We start from the raw sequence: 24045 nt of genomic DNA, 5'->3' as shown, positions 1-24045 counted from the left end.
GTAAGAGTTTTTTTTAAATATTTATTTTTGACAGAGAGAGAGACAGGGTGTGAGCGGGGGAGGGACAGAGAGAGAGGGAGACTCAGAATTCAAAGCAGGGTCCAGGCTCTGAGCTGTCAGCACAGAGCCCGACTTGGGGATCAAACTCACGGATGGCGAGATCATGACTTGAGCCCGAGTTGGATGCTCAACTGACTGAGCCACCCAAACACCCCTTTTTTGATGGTTTTTAAGTCATAGCATTTTAGAATTAGGAAAGACTTTCAGGAAACATCTAATTCAGTTTTATTTATTAAGTATGGACTTTAGGTAGAGATGGTATTCTAAGAAATATGCACATATCAAATATTACAAAGAAATAATTCACTAAGATATTTATATATTTGTTCCAGCTATTCATACCAGACTGTTTTCAGAGATATGTCATTTCTTTGATATTTTGGAATACACCTTTAATAACTGAACAGAGGACTACTTATTTAACCATTAGTGGGAGGGAGAAAGGAGCTGTGGTAGACCGACTACTTTTTTTTTAAGTTTATTTATTTATTTTTGAGATGTGGGGAAGGGGCAGAGAGAAAGAGAGAGAGAATTCCAAGCAGGCTCCCTGCTGTAAGTGCAGCGCCCACTATAGGACTTGATCCCAAGAACCCTGAAATTATGACCTGAGCGGAAATGAAGAGATGCCTAATTGATTGAGCCACCCAGGTACCCCAGACTGACTACCTTAATTGCTTGAGTTAATGGCATCTCTGAATTCCCACCCTTTAGAATGCCTTCACGTGCTAATAGTGGCTTTGACTATACCACTGTAAAACAGTCTGAGAAAGAGACTAAGGAATTGGAAGACCTTGGTTCTCATTTCCACCGGGCTACTTTCTACCATGTACAGAAATCTCCTGGGGAAGAATGTAAATCTTCCTGATGGCGGCAGACTTATTTTTCGTACTATATGCCTACCTCCTTCTAGAATGGTTTCTGAGGTAGCCTAGACACGCCTTAAACATCAGTGTCATTGGGAATAGCAATTCCACGATGCGACTCCCAATTTTACAGAAGTCTGTTGATACACAATTAAAGTAAGTCTGCCTTAGTAAAGTGGCTTCTTTCCTTTATTGTACTTGGGTAGCAAAACAATTCTGGAAACAAAAAAAAAGAAAAACATAGATGGAATTTTTATTCCATCTTTATGGATTCAAGGATTTCAAAACTGTCTCCTTTTTTTTTTCCACTCTAGAAAACTTCCTTCCCCCCCCGCCCATCTTTGCCTTCTCAAAGGAAACAAATGTGATTTTCCAAATAATCACTGAATAATTACACATATTAATCACTGGAAACCCAAGGGAGCAATCAGTTATAACTAGATAAGATCTCTTATGTAAGTAAATTTAGCAGTAACTCACATTTCCCTGGTTTACACCATGTATAAGATGGATATTTTTTCTAGCAAAACAGGTATCATCAGAATATACTATGAAATGCACTCATTTTTATTTGAAAAATAAAAATTTAATTATGTGTTTATATAACATGTGTAGAAATTGCTGTTAAGGAAAATACATTAAGAATTTAAAGATTTAGTTTAGAAGTTTTAGAATTCTTTGGTAAAAATTAAACCGTATCACAATAATAGTCGAATTCTGCTATAAACTGTTTCTAGTATATTGATGAATGCAATGAGATTCCATAACCGAAAATGTTATAGACGTACTATTTGGGAAATACGGAGAAATAAAAGTAAGTATATGTTTTCTCTGAATTCTTTCCTCACTATTATACTTGCTAGTAGCAGGATTTCCTCTTACTCTCAGGTAATAGCTCAGATTTTGGGGGGTAATTTCCAGAGAAAAATCCAAGGATGAGATTGACTTTCCAAATGCAAAGAATTTGCATTAGACTCAAGTCAGAACTTCATATTGCTGTTGACTGAGAGATGGTTACAATTTCCCAGTAATATCTGATAATAGCCAGTGGCTGTAATTGGAGAAGAGTAGTCATGAGTACTCATGATTATTAAGTGGGTCTCTATAACTATTGAGTGGTCAGATTGCAATCTGTACCGAATTTTGTAAAGCTGGCAACAAGTGGAGATCATTCGGAGTTTTCCAGAGCTGTGTTCTCCTGTTCATTGTGAATGATACAAAAATCCTAAAATGAAGGAGAAAAGAGTAGAACATAGCATAGATTTAGAATCATTGCAATCATGAAAATAAAAGCACTGAAAAAAATCAAAGTAAAATACAACAAATTTAAATAGCTTGTCACTGTGTGACTTCAATATTATTCTGTATAAATTCTTAACAATTTTCAAACTGTCCACAATGCCTTTTATAAGTTGATATATACCTTCTTACCTGTTATTCAAGAATCTCTGAATAAAAAGGCAAGTTTTACCTTTCGTTGGGAATGCCAAATAAATTGTATTTGAGCTTATTGGGCTCCTCAACCTTCCTCTACATTGTCTACTCAATTTTATTAAGATATAGCTTATATAATAAAACATATGGATTTAAAGCATATGAATCAATGTGTCTTGAAAATTTTTTTGCTGAATTGTAACCCATGAAATCATGCAAGTAACTTGGACCTAATGAAGATAGAGAATATTGTCCTTATGCCAAAAATTCTGCAATGCCAAAAATTCTGCAATGCCTAAAGGAAAAATGTGTGTATAGAGATTTGGAGGCTACTAGGAGGGCTTTGCCTTTCCCTAAAAGTGATGTGATAAGCCACTGGAAAGTACTGAGCAGGAAAATAACTTCATTTAACTTGAGGTTTAATATAATCAGGCAGGTTGAATTAAATACCTTGATGCTCTACTCTCCCAGTTTATAGAATTTAGATCTGCTTTGTACTGGAAGAGGAAATTTGTTAGGAATATGTAAAGAAAACAAATACACTTCATGGAAATGTTAACTAAAGATCTCAATTTTTTTTTTAATTTTTTTTAACGTTTATTTATTTTTGAGACAGAGAGAGACACAGCATGAACAGGGGAGGGGCAGAGAGAGAGGGAGACAGAGAATCGGAAGCAAGCTCCAGGCTCTGAGCCATCAGCCCAGAGCCCCACGCGGGGCTCGAACTCGCGGACCGCGAGATCGTGACCTGAGCTGAAGTCGGACGCTTAACCGACTGAGCCACCCAGGCGCCCCTAAAGGTCTCAATTATAGCCTCTTGAAAGAGCCTTTATAAACAAAATGCTTAAATGAAATTTAAACAAAATTAAAATATTTTAGTGAGTTTTTCTTTCTACCACCTTTTATATATTAAAAAAAAAAATTAATGTTTATTTATTTTTGAAAGAGAGAGAGAGAGAGAGAGACAGATCCTGAGCAGGAGAGGGGCAGAGAGAGAGGGAGACACAGAATCCTAAGCAGGCTCCAGGGTCTGAGCTGTGAGCACAGAACCTGATGTAAGGCTCTAACTCATGAACCATGAGATCATGACCTGAGCTGAAGTCAGATGCTTAACTGACTGAGCCACCCCCGCACCCCCAAAAAGTAGACTCTTGATATTACTTATGCTGAATGCCTTTAAAAGTTAAATCTTGATATGTGTTAGAGTAAATGCTTCACATTTCTGAACAAAATAGAGAATACTGTAATCATCCAGTGAATTATTTTTGCATTGAATATTTACAAGATATAATTAATCTAAATTTAAGCATTTTCTTGGGCAAGTCTTCATTTTCCTTTGCATATTCATACTGACAAAAGTTCTGCTAAAGCTTAGTCTTAGTATCTGGTACCCCAGGGGTCATCTTCAAAGGATCTCCTGGTGACAGTATTCTAGGGACATTAGGACCTTAGCCCCAACCAATTTCAACAAACATAAGCTAGCGGTATCAAGAAATCGATTCAAATGATACTGTCATATAGTGAGAAAATACTTAAATGTTATACTCTGGTTATATAAAAATTTTAAACAGAAATATTAAAAATCTGAAGTTTTCTCTAAAAAACAACTTTAGCCAATATTGAAAAGAAAAGGAAAATAAAGTCTACAGTGAGGTAAACTTTGTTATTTTTTTTCTTTCCAAGTTTATATTTAAATTCCAGTGAGTTAACAGAATGTAATATTAGTTTCAGGTATAGAATCTAGTGGTTCATCACTTAGCATACAGCATCCAGTGTTCATCACAAGTGCACTCCTTAACCCCCATCACCCATTTAACCCATCCCCACCACCTTCCCTCCAGCAACCCTCAGTTTGTTCTCTATAGTTAAGAGCTCTTATGGTTTACCCCCCTCTTTTTTTTCTCCTTCCCCTATGTTCATCTGTTCTGTTTCTTAAATTCCACATATGAGTGAATTTGTGTGGTACTTGTCTTTCTCTGACCAACTAATTTCGCTTAGCATAATTCTCTCTAGCTCCCATCCACATTGCTGCAAATGACAAGACTTCATTCTTTTTGGTGCATGTATCCCTTTGAATTAATACTTTTGAATTTTGGGGGGGGGGTAAATACTTAGTTGTGTAATTGCTGGATTGCAGGATAGTTCTGTTTTTAACTTTTTGAGGAAGCTTCACACAGTTTTCCAGAGTGGCTGCACCAGTTTACGTTCCCACCAATTGTGCAGGAGGGTTCCCCTTTCTCCACATGCTTGCCAACACCTTTTGTTTCTTGCCTTGTTACGTTTAGCTACTCTCGCAGGTGTGAGGTGGTATATCATTGTAGTTTTGATTTGTATCTCCTACAGGGAGGCAAACTTGAAAATATATATATAAAAGGTGGGGTGTATCTTTACACAGGTATTTCCAATTCCAGCTCCAATATGGAAATATGATTTAAATCCTCTGATTTTAAATTTCTCTAGATTCTGTAGTTCCCTTAGCATTCTTTACTGTGAAAATAACTCCAAATATTTTTTCTAACACTTAGCCATATTTTCTGCCTTCCTCAGTCTTGTAGAAAATCTTGTAGAAAATCTTATAGTTCTGAAAAAGAAAGTATTATTTCCAAATAATGGCTACAGAACTTATTATATTAACATTTGTTTTACATTTTAAAATCTGAGAAAAGTGTACTTATATATTCAATTAATTATTCACCAAACGTTAAGCGGCCTTATGTGCTGAGCTCTGTGCCAAGATGGGGGTGTTGCCAACATATACATCCTAGCCCCTATCCTTCGGATGATTAAACAGAACATAAATAAAAATCCTATTTTTTTAGTTTATTTATTTATTTTGAGGGGGGTGGGCAGAACGAAAGGGAGAGAGAATCCCCAGCAAGCTCCCCACTGTCAGTGCAGAGCCAGACATGGGGCTAGATCTCACTGTGAGATCATGACCTGAGCTGAAATCAAGGGGGCCACCTAGTCCGCTGAGCCACCCAGCACCCCCCTAAATAAAAATGCTTTCAGAAGCATCCACGTGGCACTCGCATCTAATGCAGAGACCTTAACAGAATGACCCAGTTTGTACCTTTCATTCCTCCAACAATTTGGGTGAGGAGGGGTGGGGTAGTTCAGGGTAATTACTTCTTATCATGAAATTAAGAAACTATAGTTTCAGCCAAGGAAGACTAACCGGTAGTGGACTAACAATTCCGCAATTTGTAAAATAGAGAAAATATAGGAGGTAAATACTGAGGCATCGAAAACTAGACCAAACTAGACAGGATTCCAGAATAAAAGGGACATTCACCAGATGAGCCCTTCTATTGGTCAGATGATCTGCATAGGAAAATTTCCTAACCAACTGCTTCAATCGCCCAAATTTAGCACTAATTATTAGCTCAGGATTGTTAAAGAGGCTCTGCAGCACGACGGCAAGTATGGAGGAGAGAATTGTGCAGAGGTTGAGTTCCGGAAGAACTTGCGGGGGGGTTTCTCAAGAATCTTTGGTGGAAAGTTGAGCTACAGGTGCTCAAGGTGAGACTCCGCGAGGGGTAATCCAGACCGGGCATGTGGGGTTAGAGCAAATCAGAGCCATTCTAAGTTGAGCAATGCTGACAAATATTACATTTCCATCCCAGAGGGGAGAGAACTCGTCATACCTAAGACATTTGAGAGAGAGCAGAAAGGAGAGACTGAAGAGCAAGGATCACATCTCTTCCTTCTGACTGAACCCATCCCCCCACTACCTAAACCCCTGCACTGGGGTAGGGCACCTGCGTGGCTCAGCTGGTTAAGCCTCAGACCTTGGCTCAGGTCATGATCTCACAGTTTGTGGGTTTGAGCACTGCGTTGGGTTGTCCACTGGCAGCTCAGAGCCTGGAGCCTGCTCTGGATTCTGTGTCTCCCTCTCCCTCTGGCTCTTTGCCCCTCCCCAGCTTTCTCATTCTCTTTCTCTCTAATATAAATAAATAAACATTTAAAATAAACAAATAGATACGTAGATTAAATCATTAAAAAAAAAAAAAAAAGCCTGCATCATAGAGCTGTTCTGAGGATTAAATAAGATTATATACAGGGGGAACCAGAAAGAGTGCTGGATAGACACTGAGTCAATATAAGTGCTTCCCTTCAATTTCATTATGTATTTGCATATAACTGTAACCCAGGAGAGAAACCTTGACCCCACTTGTCCACGGATCATGAAGGGCTTCTGCCATACAAGTTTCTCACAGGCATCTCAGTTTCACTTTGGCTCTTTGGGACTCTGTAAGGCACTGGTGTCTGTCAGCAGTCCTTAGCAACACCAGATTCGAAGCACCTTAGATTCTAGGTACCAACATCAGCCAAGAGCTACCTGCAGTATTTGTCAGGGATATCTGGAAAGTAGGCCAGGGTAGGAGTAGACTTTGTGGGAGTCTGTAGGCATTGTTTATTAGCACACGTAAAACATCGCTTGAGGCTAGCGATCCCATTATATCAGAAGGGCATGAAAACCTTGGAAACATGGTTTATAAATATTAATGTGACTAGATTTAAACCAAGGCTGTGATATCCTAGGGAGAGAGATTCCGAGACTTTTTCCAAAATATACATTGGTTTTGAGAAAACCTCTCTTTTATGAGAACGTACAGATAACTTCTGCTGCCCGCAGGATATTTTGACCTAGACTTTTAAACATAAACCTAATAAATGTGTTTGTTAAGCTCCCAATTATACGGTTACGGTAAAGAGCATGTGGAAGACAACGCTGGGGCCATGTGACCATAACACGAGACACAGTGCTGTAATCTAGTATTCTTGTAACGTTTCACAGCAAACCTACTAGTCCAGAGCCAATTCTCCCTGTCTATGTAATCTTAGAAGGTTAGAGAGGCAAATCTCTTCTTCCAAGCCACTAGGGGAGCATTTATTCCATCACACAAAGGCATTAATTCTTCCCCTCTTAACCTATAGGGGTGAAAGCAGTTTGCAAAAGCCGCCAATTTATAAGCCCCTTGGGCTCCTAGCAAATCTGACTTCTCTGCTAGTACCCTGAAGCTCCCTTTTAATCATGGGCTTTGAGAAGGTATAACTGGCAAAACTGAATTAGCAATCTCTTTCTTAGATTTGCTGTGCGATGTACTTCCCAGCTGCTTCTTTATCGGCTCCACATAGAATTGGAAATCTTGTGGAAATGTCTCCTCTTTGTTTAAGCACAGTGCAGCTAGGTTTCCCTCCCTGCGTGCATCAAAACTTGTTTCCATAGCAGCCACTTTGGGGAATGAAAGGGACTTACATGATACTTTTTCTGTAGGTGAAATCTGAAGAATAAAAGCATCAGTGTTCACTTGCACAAGAACAAGGATTGCTTGGATACATTTCTGGAAAGATGGGGACTATGTTCTCTTTATATAGCAAGGTGTTAAGCCCTTTAACGCAGGCTTTCAGTGGAGCCTTGCTCAGGCTCCACTCTACTTTCCTGCTAACACCACAATCCTAGGAGGGACAGCTGGTGGGGTACAAAGCTGCAGGGAATCCTAACCAAGATCATGCATTTATATTTCTTTTTGACTGGAAGTCTTCATACCCTCCAAAACTACTTTCGTCCAAATTTACACATCGGGGCTGTGAAAGAAAAGCCTATAGCACTGGTGCTTAATTAGTCTATTAAGGTGCCATTTTGTAGCCTGAAATCCAGGGGTATGAGTATGGAGGGCAGACTGCAGTCTAATAGCTGTTATCCCTCGGATGTAAGGAGTTTGAGTGACTCTCTAAATTCCCTAATTTCGAGGCTTCAGATTTGGAGCCACTGAACTGAATCTGGAATACAGCTCAAGGGAAGGTATGTAACATGCTTAAGGCAAAACCAAACAAAAAAAGGAAGGCTGAATCTTAGTTTGCATAACCCTCCTGTAATATGCGCTCAATTCACAGGACTCTTGCTTTCTACCGAATTGCTTACTGAAGGTTGAATATTTTCATTCTCTGGCTACAACCATGACCTCTAGCCCCTCTTAGATAGGAATCTCTAAAATTAAATTCTCTTCAGAGCCCTATACTTATAAATTCTAAGTGGCTATCAATTGCCATAGGCATATCAAAGTTATCATGGCCATCTTTGTGGCCATGATATTGTCCTATACTCTCCAAGCAATGGATTTATCATAGAGGTTCCCAAACTTCATTAGTTCTTGCCCCACATATCTAATGGCCACTATAGTATATAGATCTCATGTTTTCTTACTGACAACCTTTAGATCTTTATCTTTTTCTGCTGCCTCATAATTTAAACTCAAATTACCAGGGGCACCTGGGTGTCTTGGCTGGTTAAGCATCCAACTCTTGATTTCAGCTCAGGTCATGATTTCATGGTCATGGGGTCGGGCTCCACATCAGGTTCTGTGCTCACAACACTAAACCCGCTTGGGATTCTCTTTCTCCCTTTCTCTGTGACTCTGCCCCACCTGCATTCCCTCTCTCTATCAAAAGTAAATAAATAAACTTAAAAAAATAAACTCAAATTACCAAAACCAAACAAACATAAAACAGTTGTCACCAGAACTTGCTAACAAGCCACAATAACCCAATCTTCCAGCCCTGCTTACAGGTGCTGTTTGCCAACAGAAACTAAGCTCCTATAAGTCATGAGCTCCAAACAAGTCCACATGACCTAGTTTTCACAGGTTTGGTCCAGTTCAGACATCCTGCTAACCTTCCAGATGAACTTGAGGTCACAATTGTATAATGGTAATAACAAGAAACACACCTACCAGTACATTGACAGAATGGAGTGAGGTATTTAAAGGAAGGAAACAGATGGACTGATTCCAAGAAACCCTGTTCCCTTTCCCTGAAAAACTCCAAGGTCAGCTTACTTACCAGACCCTTCATTTTACTCTAACCCCCAAAAACCCCATACTATGAGGGAGAAGGGAGAAGGCATTTTTAGAACATGAGCTTCCCTTCTTCATTCTATAGCGATTGAATAAACTACCCACTTGCTGTCAAAGACTGCTTTGCTATTTGACTTTTTGGTGAATGGAATGAGTAGGGAAAGAACCTACCACTCTAGGAACAAATTCTGGTGAGCTTGCCTAGACAGCCTTGGTCCTCCAATAGCTTGGAGGACCTCCAGTGGCCTCCAAGAGTCACCTGACTCCTGTCACATTGTTGGGACCAGAGGAGATCCTCTGAGGATCACTGGCTAGGGAGGTCTCTAAGGGCCATCCTACTTCATGCCTGAGCTTGCCCTTTCTGTGACCATCACCTCCATGTGACAGTGGCCATGGATGAGAGGGACAGCGATGGACAGAACAGGTTTCCTAGGTGATTGGTAGAAACTCACAAGTGGCACAACAAATTTAGGACTCACTCTTGGGAGAGTGAGAGACATCTCCCACTTGAGGTTGGATATTTAGGACAAAGACCACCTGAGAAGGGTAGAGGACTCCAGGCTGGTCCTTGGCGAAGCAACAGGGACATCTGAGCACAATGGTCAAAAGGTATAGTTGCAACAGGTTTTCTTACTTTTGTTCTTCTTTCACCCTGGCTAACACCTGGTGTGGTGTGCATCCTCTTCCTTTCCACTTTTTGTTCACAGCTCATTGGGGTCCCCTCTCCTTTCTATCTTCTGCTAAGTTTTCACACACCTCAGAGGAAGAATCTAACAGTTTGGTAACAAAATAACAACAACAAAAACCCCTCTCTCTTAACTGCTTTTCCTGACTCTAGTAGCATAATTTTCTTTGAATTCATTCTGGACTTTGATATCTTAATAATCTTCATAAAATGCCCCTTCCTTGCTTTCGTAACTTTAGTGGCTCCATTTCAAAAGAAAGAAAAAGAAAGAAAGAAAGAAAGAAAAAAAGAAAGAAAGAAAGAAAAAGAAAGGGGCTCTTAGGTGGCTCAGTGGGTTAAGCATCCGACTCTTGATTTTGCCTCAGGTCATGATCTCAGGGAGGGTGGGTTCAAGCCCTGCATGAGGCTCTGTGATGATTGCTTGGAGCCTGCTTGGGATTCTCTCTGTCCCTCTCTCTCTGCCCCTCCCTTGCTCATGCTTTCTCTCTTTCGCTCTCTGTCTCTCTTTCAAAATATTAAATAAATAAACATAAAAAAATAAAGAAAAAAAGAAAAAATCAGAATGTGGGGAGGATGTATAAGTTCAAATCGGAAGAATATATAATATATATAATTTCAGCATCAAACATGGATAAACAGGTACTGGAAAAAAAAATAAGCCCATATTGTACAGATACATTGAGGTAAACACATTTCAGAAAAGAATTAGATAAGAATTAGATTTATCCAGAGAAAGTAAATACAATGAAATGTAGACAATCCATTAACATTACGCATTACACTAAAATACTAAAGAAAGGACTGATTATCATCTCAATAGATGCAAAGAAGCATTTTTAATGTTCAATATTTGTCATAAGCATACTAGAAAATAAAGGAATAAAAATGAACTTCCATAACATTATTTTTTTCACCAAAATCTGTAATGAAATTTATAATTAATGCTAAAACTTTTGTTTTATTAAGGCAAAAACCAAATAATAGAGACAGAGACATTTAATAAGGCAAAAGTGCCTATATTTGCCTTTATTTTCTTATTTAATACCACATTAGAATATTTTGTCAAAAATATAATAATAGCATGATAAGATAATAGCATGAAAAGAGAGCTACAGTGTGAGTTTGTAGGGAAGAGACATAATTATTATTTGGAGCCAATACATATTTGTAGCTGAAAATAGAGGAAAATAAGCAGACATAGTATTTGTACCCATAAGAGAGGTTGTAGAATATGAGATTGATATGAAAACAATTTCCATCTCTGTTCCAGAAATAACCAACTTGCAATAAAATGGTTTAATCTATTTATGTTTTATTTTTAGTTCCAGTTCAAGTTATGAATTATGAAATAGTTAAAACTATTTTAATATAAATAATATGAATATGGTGTGAAATTAGGATAAATCCTCAATTATTTTTACAAGTATACCCAGTTAGCCCTGCACTATTTGTTAAAAACTTTCTTTTCCCATTGAATTGCCTTGCCACCCATTTGTGGATAATGTATTTTACTACATTGATCTACATATCTATCTTTTCACCGTTATTAAAGTGTTTTAATTCCTGCATATTTAGAGGTAAGGCTTTAAATCTGATATAGTGAATCTTTCCACTTTTTCTTTATTTTAAAACTGCTTTATAGTTATCCTCTAGTTTTTTTTTTTTTTTTCATTTATACATACATTTCAGGAAAAACTCAAAAATCTCTATCAAAAAAGCCTAGTGTAATTTTGATTGATACTTGAAGGTATTGACCAATTCAGAGACAATTGCCATCATAAGGTAGATTGAATCTCCTAATCCATATACATGGTATATCTCACAAACTTATTTAAGTCTTTAAAAATATTATCCAACAATATTTGTATACAGGTCATTGATGCCTTTTGCTAGATTTATTTCTAAACATTTTATGTTTCTAGGCATTACTGAAAGTTGAATTTTCTTTTTCATATTTTTTCCAATTATTTTCTGCTAATGTGAAAGACTAGCTGATTTTTGTATAGTGACCATGTAAACTCTGATCTTGCTAAATTTGCCTACAAGCTCTTGTTTCATAGGTTTCCTGGGATCTTCTAGGAAAACAATTATATTAGCTGCATATCTATCTAGACTGTATTTTCCTTCTGTTCTTGATGTTTTAGTTTCTCTTGGCTAATTGCAAATAACTACCGAACCTAAGAAAATGTGAGTAAAAGTGGTGGAAAAGGGTACTTTTGTTTTTTATAAAAAGCATGGGGAAATAATTTGGACTTTCAAAAATAAGAATGATGTTGACTGAAGGTTTTCTGTATCTGTTCTTTATCAGTTTGAGTAAGTTCCCTACTATCTCTAGTTGTTCAGAGAGGTTTTCTTTTTGGTTTGTTTCTCAGTGGATAGGTGTTGAATTTGTTAAGTGATTTTTCTGAATCTGTAACAATGATTATGTAGTACTCCTTTATTTTGTCACTATCATGAATTTCATTATTTGATTTTCAGACGTTACACAAACTTCACATTCTTTGAATAAAACTTGCTTGGTTTTGACATATTATTCTTTTTATGTTGAAATTAGATTCATTAATATTTTATTATTTATCCATCTATGCTCATGAGTGCTATTAGTCTGTGCTTTTCATTTTTTAAAATTTCACTTGTTTGTTTGTTTATTTATAAATATCTATTTTTGAGACAGAAAGGGGACCAGTGGGGGAGGACAGAGAGAGAGAGAATTCTAAGGAGGCTCCTCACTGACAGCAGAGAGCCTAATGTGGGGCTTGAATTCATGAACCATGAGATCATGACCTGAGCCCGAAGTTGGACGCTTAACCGACTAAACCACCCAGGTGTCCCTGTGCTTTTCATTTTTGTAATATATTTGTTAGGTTTTCATATTAGGGTTATATTGCCCTCAAAAACATTATGCCAATAAGCTGGGTGACCAGAGAGAAATGTGCCATGAATTTTCTTTGACGGTTTTCTGAAATAGTTTATGTTAGATTGGTATTAACTTGTTCCTCAATATTTGATGGAATTTACTAGTAAACTTATCTGGAAAAGAGCTTTCTCATTTGTAAAAGCTTTGTCATTAGTTCAATTTATTTTTATAGGTATTATGCTTCCCAGAATCTGTTTCTTCTGGTGTTAATTTCAGTAAATTGTAATTTTTTAATGAAATGTATAATGTATATTTTGTTGAAGTTATCAGATTCTTGACATAATATTATTTATAGTATTATCTTGCTATTGGTTTACTATCTGTCAAATCTGTAGTGAAAAATCTCTTGCTTTATCCCTGATATTAAGTTTTTTTGTGTTGCTCCCCTAATTTTCTTTTTGATCTAGATATGGGCTTGGCAATGTAGTCAATCTTTTTAAATAACCAGTTTTTGTTTTGCAGATTTTCTCTATTATGTGTCTGTTTTCTATTTCATTGATCACTTGCTCTTCATTATTTCCTTTATTACCTAATTGTTCTACTTTTTTTTTTTTTCTTTTTATAACTTGAGAGTTTGTTATTTGGGACACACATATTTATAATTGTTTCTTCCTGATGAACTGCCTCATTTTTAAATTACAAAATATCTATATAATCTCTGGTAATTCTCTTAGTCTTAGAGTCTTTTAAATCACTGATTAAATAACTACCCTGGTCCTCTCATGTGTATATTTGCATGGTGTATAATTTTCCATCATTCACTTTCAACCAATCTGTGTCATTATATTCAAAACTTATCTCCTGTATGTGGCATATAGTAAAATACTGTTGTGGTTATTATTTATTGAACTCTGCCAATCTCTTCTTTTTAATTGGAGTATTTAGATCATTAGCTTTTGGTATGCAACAACTGATGTGGTTGGCTTTGAGTACACCATTTTCTCCTTTGTGTTCTGTCTGCCCCATTTGTTTTGTTATTATTGTCATTGTTTCCATTTCCATGGCTCCTTTTAGCTTATTTAGAATTTTCTAATTACCTCTTTCTAATTTACCTATTTTACTTTTGCCTTTTTTTGTATTTTTTTAGAAGTGGCTCTAGAAATTGAAACATTCAGACCTAAGATTTCACAGACTATTTAGACTTAATATTGTATCACTTCACATAAAATATAGAAAGGTTGAAGACAAATAGTTTGTTAATAGTTTGGTTTTTTTACTCCCCCAACAATTATATTATAGTTGTTATGTGTATTTAATATACATTTATTTAAAAACTTACCAACCAATATTACATATTTTAAATATATAGTAATTGTAAGAACTTAAGGAAAAAGTTTTTAGTATTTTGTATTTATCCAGCTAGTTACCATTAATGTTGCCCACTAGCATTATTTCCTTTCAGTGTGAAGAATCCTTTCAGCATTTTTGTATATAGCCAGTTTGCTTGCTGTTTATTTTCTTAGTTTTCCTTCACTTGAAAATGTCATTCATATATGAAGGGTATTTGTATTAGATATAGAACTCTGTGTTTTCCTTCTTTTCTTTTAAAATGTTGTTCCATAGTTTTGTCATTTAATATTTTTGGTGAGAAACCAGTTACTTGAAAATAATCTCCCCATCTCAATCCTCAATTTAATCACATTGGTCAAGTGCATTTAACATTAACCAAGATAAATCCGATTCTGGGACACTACTTATAGAAACTTAAAGGAATAAAAATCATGCAGTGTATATTCTATGTGATAATAAGAGGTTTAAGTTAAAAATCAATAATGGAAACATGACTGAAAAATTCCCAATTATTTAAAATTTAAGCAAAACATTTCTAAGTAACTCATGGGTCAAAGAGGAATTCTCAAAATAAGTTTAAAAATATTTTGAAGTGAATGAAAATGAAAATGCACAATATCAAAATGTTTAGAATTCAGCACAAGCATTGCTTAGAGGGAATTTTTGACTCTCAGTTGCATAGACTAGAAAAGAACAAATGTCTCCAATCAATAAGATAAGAAAATGTTAAGAAACTAGAGAAAGAAAAGAAGATTAAATCCAAAACAAGTGGGAAGAATAAGTTAAATAGTTGAAATGAAGTCGATTAAATCAAAACAGAGAAAGAATAGAGAACATCAGTGAAATTAAAAGATGGCTTCTTAAAAATCCATCAGTATAATTGAGCTCCCACCAAACTGAGCAAGGCAAAGGAGGGGGGAAGTGGAGAAGACACAATTACCAATGTAAGAAACAAAAGAGGGGGTACCATGTGGACCACACAGGCATTAAAGGTATAATAAGATACTAGTTGATTATTGTAATAAATAACTATAACCTTATTGGCTAAGAACAGTAGAAATAGACTTTCTTACATTTCTGGAGGTTGGAAATTTTCAAATCAATGTCAGCCACATTACATTCTTTCTGGGGACTCTAAGAAAGAATCTGCTTCCTTGCCATTTTCATCTTCTACTGGGACCTGCATCCCTTTCACATCTGCTTCCATTTTCATATTGCCTTCTCTCTCACCACTTCTGCCATCATAGCACCTTCTCTAATTCTGACTCTCTTGCCCTTCTCTTTCTCCTACAAGGGTCCTTATGATGACTTTGGGCTTACCTAGATAATCCAAAATTATCTCCCCATCTTAATCCTCAATTTTATCACATTGGTCAAGTCAATTTTCCCTGTAAGCTAGTTTAAGATAGAATTAGGGTGTGGACTTTTTTATTGAGGGGGGTATTTCTGCCCGTTACATAAGAGATTTCACACAAACGCAAAACAAACACATAAATCTCAAATGATATGCCAATCTTTGCAACCTCTGTGTTCTGTTCTCTCCTGATTTGTCTGTGTAGGCCTTGCAAGGGAAAGTGTGGAATGTGGCCACCCTTTTGTATTTGAAACAGAGTGATTTGGCCTCAACAGCAGCAAAACAGATCATGGAAGAGACCTACAAAATGGAGTTCCTGTACAGTGTGGTGTGGAAGACAAACACGTGGTGATTATACATCACATGAGGCTGCAAGTCACAGCACTGTAATTTATGGTAGCAGCACGGACAACTGGAGGAGGTGACCCTTATTTGGGATGTGTGCAAAGTTTTTACACGATGTGGACTTTTTTCAGAGGTGTTTTATTACTGATTTGCCCAACCTGCAGGACGACTTTGTGGACAAATTTCTTGACCTTATGCCCGGACTCATGACATCCAAACCTAGAGAAGTCGTCAAAATTCTACAGACCGTGCTGTGGCAGAGTACCTTCCTGCACATCCCCCTTCCAGAGCAGATCCACAAAGCTTCAGCCACCACCACTTGCCAGTGGGCAAGTCAGACATCGCTTTGCAGTTTACATCTGGGTTGGTTGTGGCCCTGGATGTTGATGCAAGCCTAGAACATGTGCAGGATCTTCAGAGTACTGTGAAGGTCCACATCTTATATCCAGATGGCCAGGTTCAGATGATTCATCCTAAACTGGCAGACTTCGGGAATCCTGGGCCAGGGCTCCACCGGCTTATGACCCAGCTGTACGTCTCCCACACTGTCTGGACGGAACCATGCCCGTGAGAGTCAGGCTGCGGCTGGCCTGCAACTCCCGTTCCTGCATTCCAAAATCCCCCTCGATCGGGGGTGGCAGCATCGAGAACACCATCCCCTTCAGCAAGTCTGTGACTGTTTACATAATGTGCAAACTGAATCACAAGCAGTCTTTAGAGCTCAGGCCTAGAAGGGCCTCCCTTCTTAGGCATCAGGGCCAGAAGCCTGGAACATTTCACCTGGAAATGGCATATAGGCATAAGGAGGACGATGACTCTTAATAGTCTCATCTGGTATCAAACACAAGATAAATTCTTTTGCATTGAAAAACCCAAAACCTTCACATCTACACCTCCTCCCTCCTGACTGCCCCCTCCCCCCACAATAAAGTTGAGAAAACACCTAGCTGTTCTAGTTCCTGGTCTTTCAAAACAACAATGTGGCTATAGGTTCAACATTTATGCCACATGGCTACATTACTCAAATGTGAAACGAAGAACAGTTTATTGGAGTGTAATCTTGTTGTTTTTTTTTTTAATCAACAGTCTGTTTTCTGGGGCCAACTCCTTTCACAGCTGTACTTTTTTTACATGGACGGTTCCTGAATGGCCTTAGACATCACTTTCTTGCCAAGAAGCTCTTTCTTTAACTCAGGGAATAGGTGTGCCAAGGACTGCATGAATAGTTGCAGAATGAATCATTTTTATCCCTGAAGGAGTTTCTTCATCTTGCCTGTCATTACCCTTAGAACCAAAATAATATATTAGGGCCATATATTAGGACAAACAAGGATTATGGAAAAGAGGAATCCAGTGTAAGAAATAAAGTCATTTCCCACTACAGAGAGAGAGAGAGAGAGAGAGAGAGAGAGAGAGAGAGTATTCCACAAACTATTCTGTGTTCATGAGTTCAACAAATAGTTGAAATGGACTAATTCTACAAAAGATGCAAATTATGAAAACTTCTCAGAAGACATAGATAACCTGAATAGTCTTACATCTACTAAACAAAGTGGATTTTTAGTAAAAATCTTTCCATCAAAGAACCTCAGGCACAGAAAATTTCATTGGAGAAACTTTCAAACACTTAAGAAAGAACAATTCTATATTTTCACACAAAAACTTCCAGAAAAATTGAAGAAAAGGAAAAAAAGAAAAATTGAAGAGAAGGGTATACTTTCTGTCAAATATTATGAGGTCACATTAATATCAAAATTAACACAGAAACAACAAAAATAGAAACTATAAGGGCAGAAATACTCATGAACTTAGACTCCAGAATTTTTAACAACGTGTTAATATACCTATTCTAGCAATATACAAAAAGAATAACCTTGAAAAATAATATTTTCTATGAATGTTAACATTTCCCAGCATGCTAACAGAGGAAAATGCTATGGTCATCTTAATAGATGCAGAGGCATTTGGCAAAATTCAATATTCACTCATGGTAAAAATTTTCAGCAAACTAAAAGTAGAATGGAACAATTTTATCTAATGAGGGACATCAACAAAAACCTTATAGCTATCATGATGCTTAAATACTAAAAGGCTGAATCCTTTCTCCTCTTAGATTAGAACAAGGCTGGCATCCAGCATTGTATCTAAAGTTTTAACCAATGCAAAAGGCAATGAAAAGAAATAAAATTCATACAGATTAGAAAGGAAGAAATAAAACTGTTTCAATTCACAGATGAAATCATTGTCAGAAAATCCAAAGAAACTGCAATAAATACACATTAGTTGTATGTGAATTTTGCAAGGTTGCAGCGTGCAAGATAATACAAATAAATCTATTGCATTTCTGTATACTAGCAGTGAAGTATTGAATCCAATTTATAAAGCAAATACTATTTACAAAAGCTCCAAAAAATAAAATATTGGGCACAAATTGAACAAAATGTGTGTGTAAGCTGTATACTGAAAACTAGAAAGCCCTGATGACAGAAAACAAAAAGGAACGAAATTTGAAGATATAAAGCGTGTTAATTGATTTTAAGATTCAATATTGTTACATTTGATGTAATCTTAGTCAAAATCCAAGCAGACTGTGTATTTTATTTTAAATATAATTTAAATGTATATGGAAATGCAAAACACTGGAAATTAAGCGAATTTGAATAATTCATAATAAACTTTCTCAAAACTTAAGGTCTGCTAATCAAGACATTGAGGCTTGCATTAAAACATTTTTGTCTTTGTTTTTTGTCATGGAGTTAAACATCCTACCAATCAGAAATTTCTTCAGATTTTTTACTTTGGGGTTTCCAGTCATAAAGTAAGTGGATTTTAACCCCAAATCTAAATGGACATTCATGGTTAAAAATGTTCACAAAAATTTTTCCCCTGCTCTTCCCAGAGCCAAAATCGGACATGCGTGTTTTCCCTGTTGTCTAGCTCCACTTACGAGGATTTTGTGATTTTGGAGTCTTAGCTCCACTTGGATGCTCCCGTTTAAACTTTTTTTCTGCTCGTAGCCCTGGCTTTGTCATTTGACCTGTTTACCTGGTAAATCCGAGTCTCCAGTAGCCAGGGATAAACTCAGTAGATAAAATCAACACAAATTCTGTTTTTGAAGCCATTTTATTTCTATGGATTCATAATTAAAGAAAAAAAAAATCACGATCTGAAAAACTGCATTAATTTTGCATCATCTCAATTTTAAATACACACATTCCAATAATTTGAAGAGAGTTGTAGCAGAGAAGTTTTCGTATATTTCCAGTTAAATGTTGGAAACAAAAATCCAAACCCTTGTATTTTAGGAAAGCTAAAATCCTCTGATACAAATGATATAAAGAGAAAGACAGTGGTGTGGTATGCGTGTGTGTGTGTGTGTGTGTGTGTGTGTGAACAAAAAGGTGTATAAAATTTTCTTCAACAGTTTTTTTTTAATTTAATATCATTTGTCTTATATTTGAAAAATAAGGTCACATTTATTTATTATTGACTCGAACCATGGATTTTGTATAACTTTCTCAATATTTTTCACAACAAAATGTAAAATAATGGTAGAACAATCTTACTATTGTTCAACACATCAGAGTAGCCTTTTATTCTTTTGAATATACTTACTATCACTTCAATAAAAGCAAGCAATTGGAATATGAAATTCTCTACTCCTGAAGTGAAGTTTATTTTAAAAAGTTTTCTACTTGTTAGAAAGTCCTGCTCATAAATATTATTTTGGAAAATTGTCTCATGTGATGCTAATGAAGAGTAAAGAATGTAATGGGGAAAATTGAATGTGTCATTTGAAACCAAATGTGTCATTTTATCAACTATTTTAAAAAAATGTGTGAAATTCCTAATGCTGTGTTTTAGTTTTTGGAGACATGCATTGCTCTGTTATAAAAAAAAATAATTAATATTATGTAACTTTAACACGCAAAGTATTTCTCATTCATAGGGATTCATCAGATAAAGAAGTGCTTATTTTGGAAGAAGCCGTGGATTAGCTAGGAGACTTGCCTTGACATTTCACTCACATATCAAACATACTGTGTTTACTCGTAATGTACATTTATCTGTGTCAGTGATGGACTCCGTCAGTTTGACAGGCATCATATAATCTAGTCAACAAAATCTAGAAAAAGGCTTTTCAACATGAAATGATGTCATAATGTGTTAAAATGGCACATATCACTCTGACGGTGTGACAGGTGTTTTAAATCTCAGGCTATTTATTTTCAAATAAGAAATATATGTAATGTTTTTACACTCCATGGTAAGACTTTCAGACTTTCTGTCTTCTAAGGTCTGCTTTGGGTTCAGAGTTTAAAGAAAATAGAAGTTACTCATCTTTTCCAACCTCATCCGGGATTTTTTTTCAGTTTGGTTATTTTTATCATTCAGCACCCACCAGTTTGCCTCATACATTCTGACTATATCTTCTCTGGCTCTTTTGCTTGGATCACTGTTTCTACCTTCTCTATATTCCTGCATGTATTCCTGAAATTCTCACTTTTTTTTGCTGATTTTCATTCCCTTTGTTTCCAATATCACATTTTGAAGGATGCCTGCCATATTCACATATCTAAATCTTTCAATAAAAATTCACCTGGCCAGACTAGTGTCTTCTTAAAATTAGAGGATGCAAAACAAAGCTCACTACCTTTCTTTCAAAATGTGTTCCACTTAACTGACTTCCTTATCTTTGTTTATTGTATCACATTCTTCAAAGGTGTGAAATTTTAAATAATCTTTAATGATACTTAAAAAAATGTTATTTATTTATTTTCAGAGAGAGAGAGAGTGCCAGCAGAGGAAGGACAGAGTGAGAGATAGTGAGAGAATCCCAAGCAGGGTCCGCGCTGTCAGCACAGAGCCTGACGCAGGGCTTGAACTCACGAACTGTGAAATCATGGCCTGATTTCAATAGTCAGATGCTTAACCAACTGAGTCACCCAGGGGCCCCAATGGTAACTTTTTGCTTCTATTGTTCACTTTCCCCATTGAATTAATTACAAAGGTATGTTGATTTTATTTCAAGGAGGTCACATGCTTCTGTATCATACATTTCCACCGCTCCATCCAAATGCAGGTCTTCAAATTCTTCGTTCCTTGCAGTACTATCCCTATGCTATCCATCCTATCAGTAGCATGATCTTTCTAAACTGTCGTTTTAATCATTATCACTTCTCTGTTTAAACATCTTCTATAGTTCTTCATATATTTGTAACACCTAAGTGCAATAGTATAACATTCAAGATTTTTTTATTTACCAAGGTTATCTTCAACTTTTACCTTTGAAATATACTACCTCTCAAATTGTACCCTTTGCTATGTTCTTGATGTAGGTCAATACCTTTATTTTGTCACTCCCTCTGCCGGGAATATACATTACTAATTGTATTGGGACTGATGCTTTCATTACTACCCGTTGAAAAGTGTTTGTTTATTTTTTGTTTAATGACAAATCACATGTATTAGCTCCATAAATCTATTCTGGATATATTAATCAGAGATGATATCACTTCCTCCTGATCCTAAATAACACTTGATGGAAGAATTATTTTGCACTGTGTCATTTCTAAGTTTCATAGTATGGGAACTCTCTACACCCATGTCACCTAGAAGAATAGCTTGAATGCAAAAGAGCATCAAAAGATTAATTAAAATAAATATCTGTAGGAAGAAATTCTTGCTTGTGAAATGTCATGGTTGTTTCAAATCTGTGTGGTTTTGCCTTTTTTTGTGGAGTTGTTGATTATCTCAGGTGCTTTTCGGTAAGAGAGAAAACATTATAGCCTCTGTGAACATTTAGTAAGAAATCTTTAACAAAGAATATCAGTGTTGTTTCCAAGTCTGACTTCCCACCTCTCCTCTTCTTTCCATTTATGTCAGCATGGCTGAATACTAAATCCTAGAACTTAACAACATAGAACAGGAGTTCAAATATTAGCCTTACATTCTGAAGCCCTGTGTTCTCATTCCAACTTAGCTGCTAACAAGCTATATGACCTGGAGCAGTCATCCTGCTGTGTGCCTCATTGTCCTAAAAATAAGGGACTGGGCTGTGTTCTCTCATTTGCCTTCAAAGTCAAAACTCTACAATTATGATTTTTTTAATTATGAAAAGCCATATTTAAATTTACAACTTATATCAAATTTATAACCAAGAAGACAATAATATAATAAGTTCAAAGAATCTTCTCTATCAGGCTACAAGACGGAGTGGTTTATCACAGTCACGGTGAAAGCTGCAACCTTTTCCACTTGGGTGGAAGCCACCAAATAAACTGATCTTGCTCGGCCATGGCCAGTGCTGACTCAGGCCTTTAATACAACTACCAAGTATCAATGCACATGTAAGTTATGATTTAGATCTAGTACAACCATTAAATGCCTTTGAAAATGATGACTAGGAGGCATTTCAAGAGGCCAATGCAATTCATTCCTAGAAGAGCTTACAAAGCAAAACTTAATGTCCTTTACTTTCAGTCCTTGTAGAAACTGAGTTTTAAATCTACGTGTAATTAGAACCAAATATTTGATTTTTCTTACAACAATAACCTATTTAGGGATTTGTTTAGCGCTATACAGAGAGAGATCAGAAGACTTTTATATGAAGCCATTTGTACATTCATTGAGAGCTCTCCAAACTTCCTAGTAAAAGGTTGTGCACACACTGCTGTAAGATGCCAGGTCTGGGTGAGTGTGAAACATATCCTGACAGTTTAATTGAAATAACTATTGAGCATGAAGGAAAGACACCTGTTGCAAAGGGACATAAACAACAACAAAAATCCCTGCTGGTATTTTCAGACAAAGTAGAGAAAATCAGAAGGACTCTTTATTCACTCACCATAAATTAATGTATCAAATGGGAGAAGTGTTATCAGAATTCAGGCATCAAGAATTACTGCTGAACTACTGGCTGCTACTGAACAGCCTTGGACAAATTATACTTCCTGATCCTCAGTTGCTTTCTTTGCCTGACGTATAGGAGTGTCATGAGAATCTACTGAGATAGTAGAATAAACCTTATATATTCTGAAACACGCATCATTAAGTATCAGCTAAATTGGGAGACATGTAGAAATCAGAGTATTTCAATACCAATCTGAATTTCTGATTTCTGTAGAAAATCTACAGTGGCAGAAGACCTGTATTTCCTTTCTCTTACATGGCAAAACTATGCTGGATCTGAGTAGCTTGTTTAAGAATGTAGCATGTTTTGTGTTATGCCATGCTAGCAACCACAGACAAGCTTCATTGTTTTCCCACTGGATCCTTAAACACATTTGCTCATGTGATGCCCAGAATAGTTACTCTGAGGAATTTTAATTATTTAAAAGCTTATCAGAATACACATATTTAAAAATATTTTAAAATAACCTCATCTATCCCCATGTCACTATTTAAATCTCCATAGTTGGTTGGGGTAGAGGTTTTTAAAATGGGGTCACTTATCCCATCCTCATTTTTCATCTAGGGGTCTTTATATTTCCAGGATATAAAGAGCATGTGTGCAAGGAAGTAACATATATATCAAAACTGATGTTAGTAAATTATCGAGTATAAAGAAACACATTTCAAATATTCACTCCCGATGGTGATATCTTTCACAAGGATATTGATTTTAATACTCAATTTTGATGTTACATTAGAAATATTAAACAAAAAACTGCAAATTCTTGTCATCCTGTCTCTGTTTGATGTCTGTACCCTGCCTTGTTTTCTGTTGTAATTTAGTATAACAAACTCAACTGTGGAAAGCAAAAGTAAATAGTGGAACAAAAGGAACATTTCAGAATATGAACAAAGTAAGGACAGAATACTTTATAAATTGTGACTATAATATATGGCAATCTGTTAGGAACTCTTGAAAGAATGTACCCTTCTCATTTGACTAGTTTTAATGAGTTTCATTCTAGTATAACAAGTTGCTTAGAAGCCAGTGAGAGGCATGTAAAAGTTCTCTGAAACAGAGAAAGATGTAATGCAGGATATCACTTTTCTCAAAAAGTTAGGAAAATTATACATATTATATTATATTATATTTATTACATTAGACATAACACACCTTCACACACCCATACACAATATCTCTCCAATGAAATAAAAAATCTTGTAACGTTGCTTGTGTCTTGAGAGGTGACTTCATTTCCAGAGGACTCAAGTGAATTAATTTTTATTCTTTTCCTTTTTTTAATGTTTTATTTATTTATTTACTTATTTATTTATTTGAGAGAGAG

At 36.2% G+C, this 24045-nt stretch overlaps 1 pseudogene; it reads left to right on the top strand.

The window, feature by feature from the left end:
• Positions 1 to 772: 772 nt before the first annotated feature.
• Positions 773 to 16627, top strand: LOC125933114 (integrator complex subunit 4-like; annotated as a pseudogene).
• The last annotated feature ends 7418 nt before the right edge of the window (positions 16628 to 24045 follow it).

Source organism: Panthera uncia, chromosome D2 (genome assembly GCF_023721935.1).
Source record: "Panthera uncia isolate 11264 chromosome D2, Puncia_PCG_1.0, whole genome shotgun sequence".
Lineage (NCBI taxonomy): Eukaryota > Metazoa > Chordata > Mammalia > Carnivora > Felidae > Panthera > Panthera uncia.
This window is presented reverse-complemented; position numbering and strand designations above follow the sequence as displayed.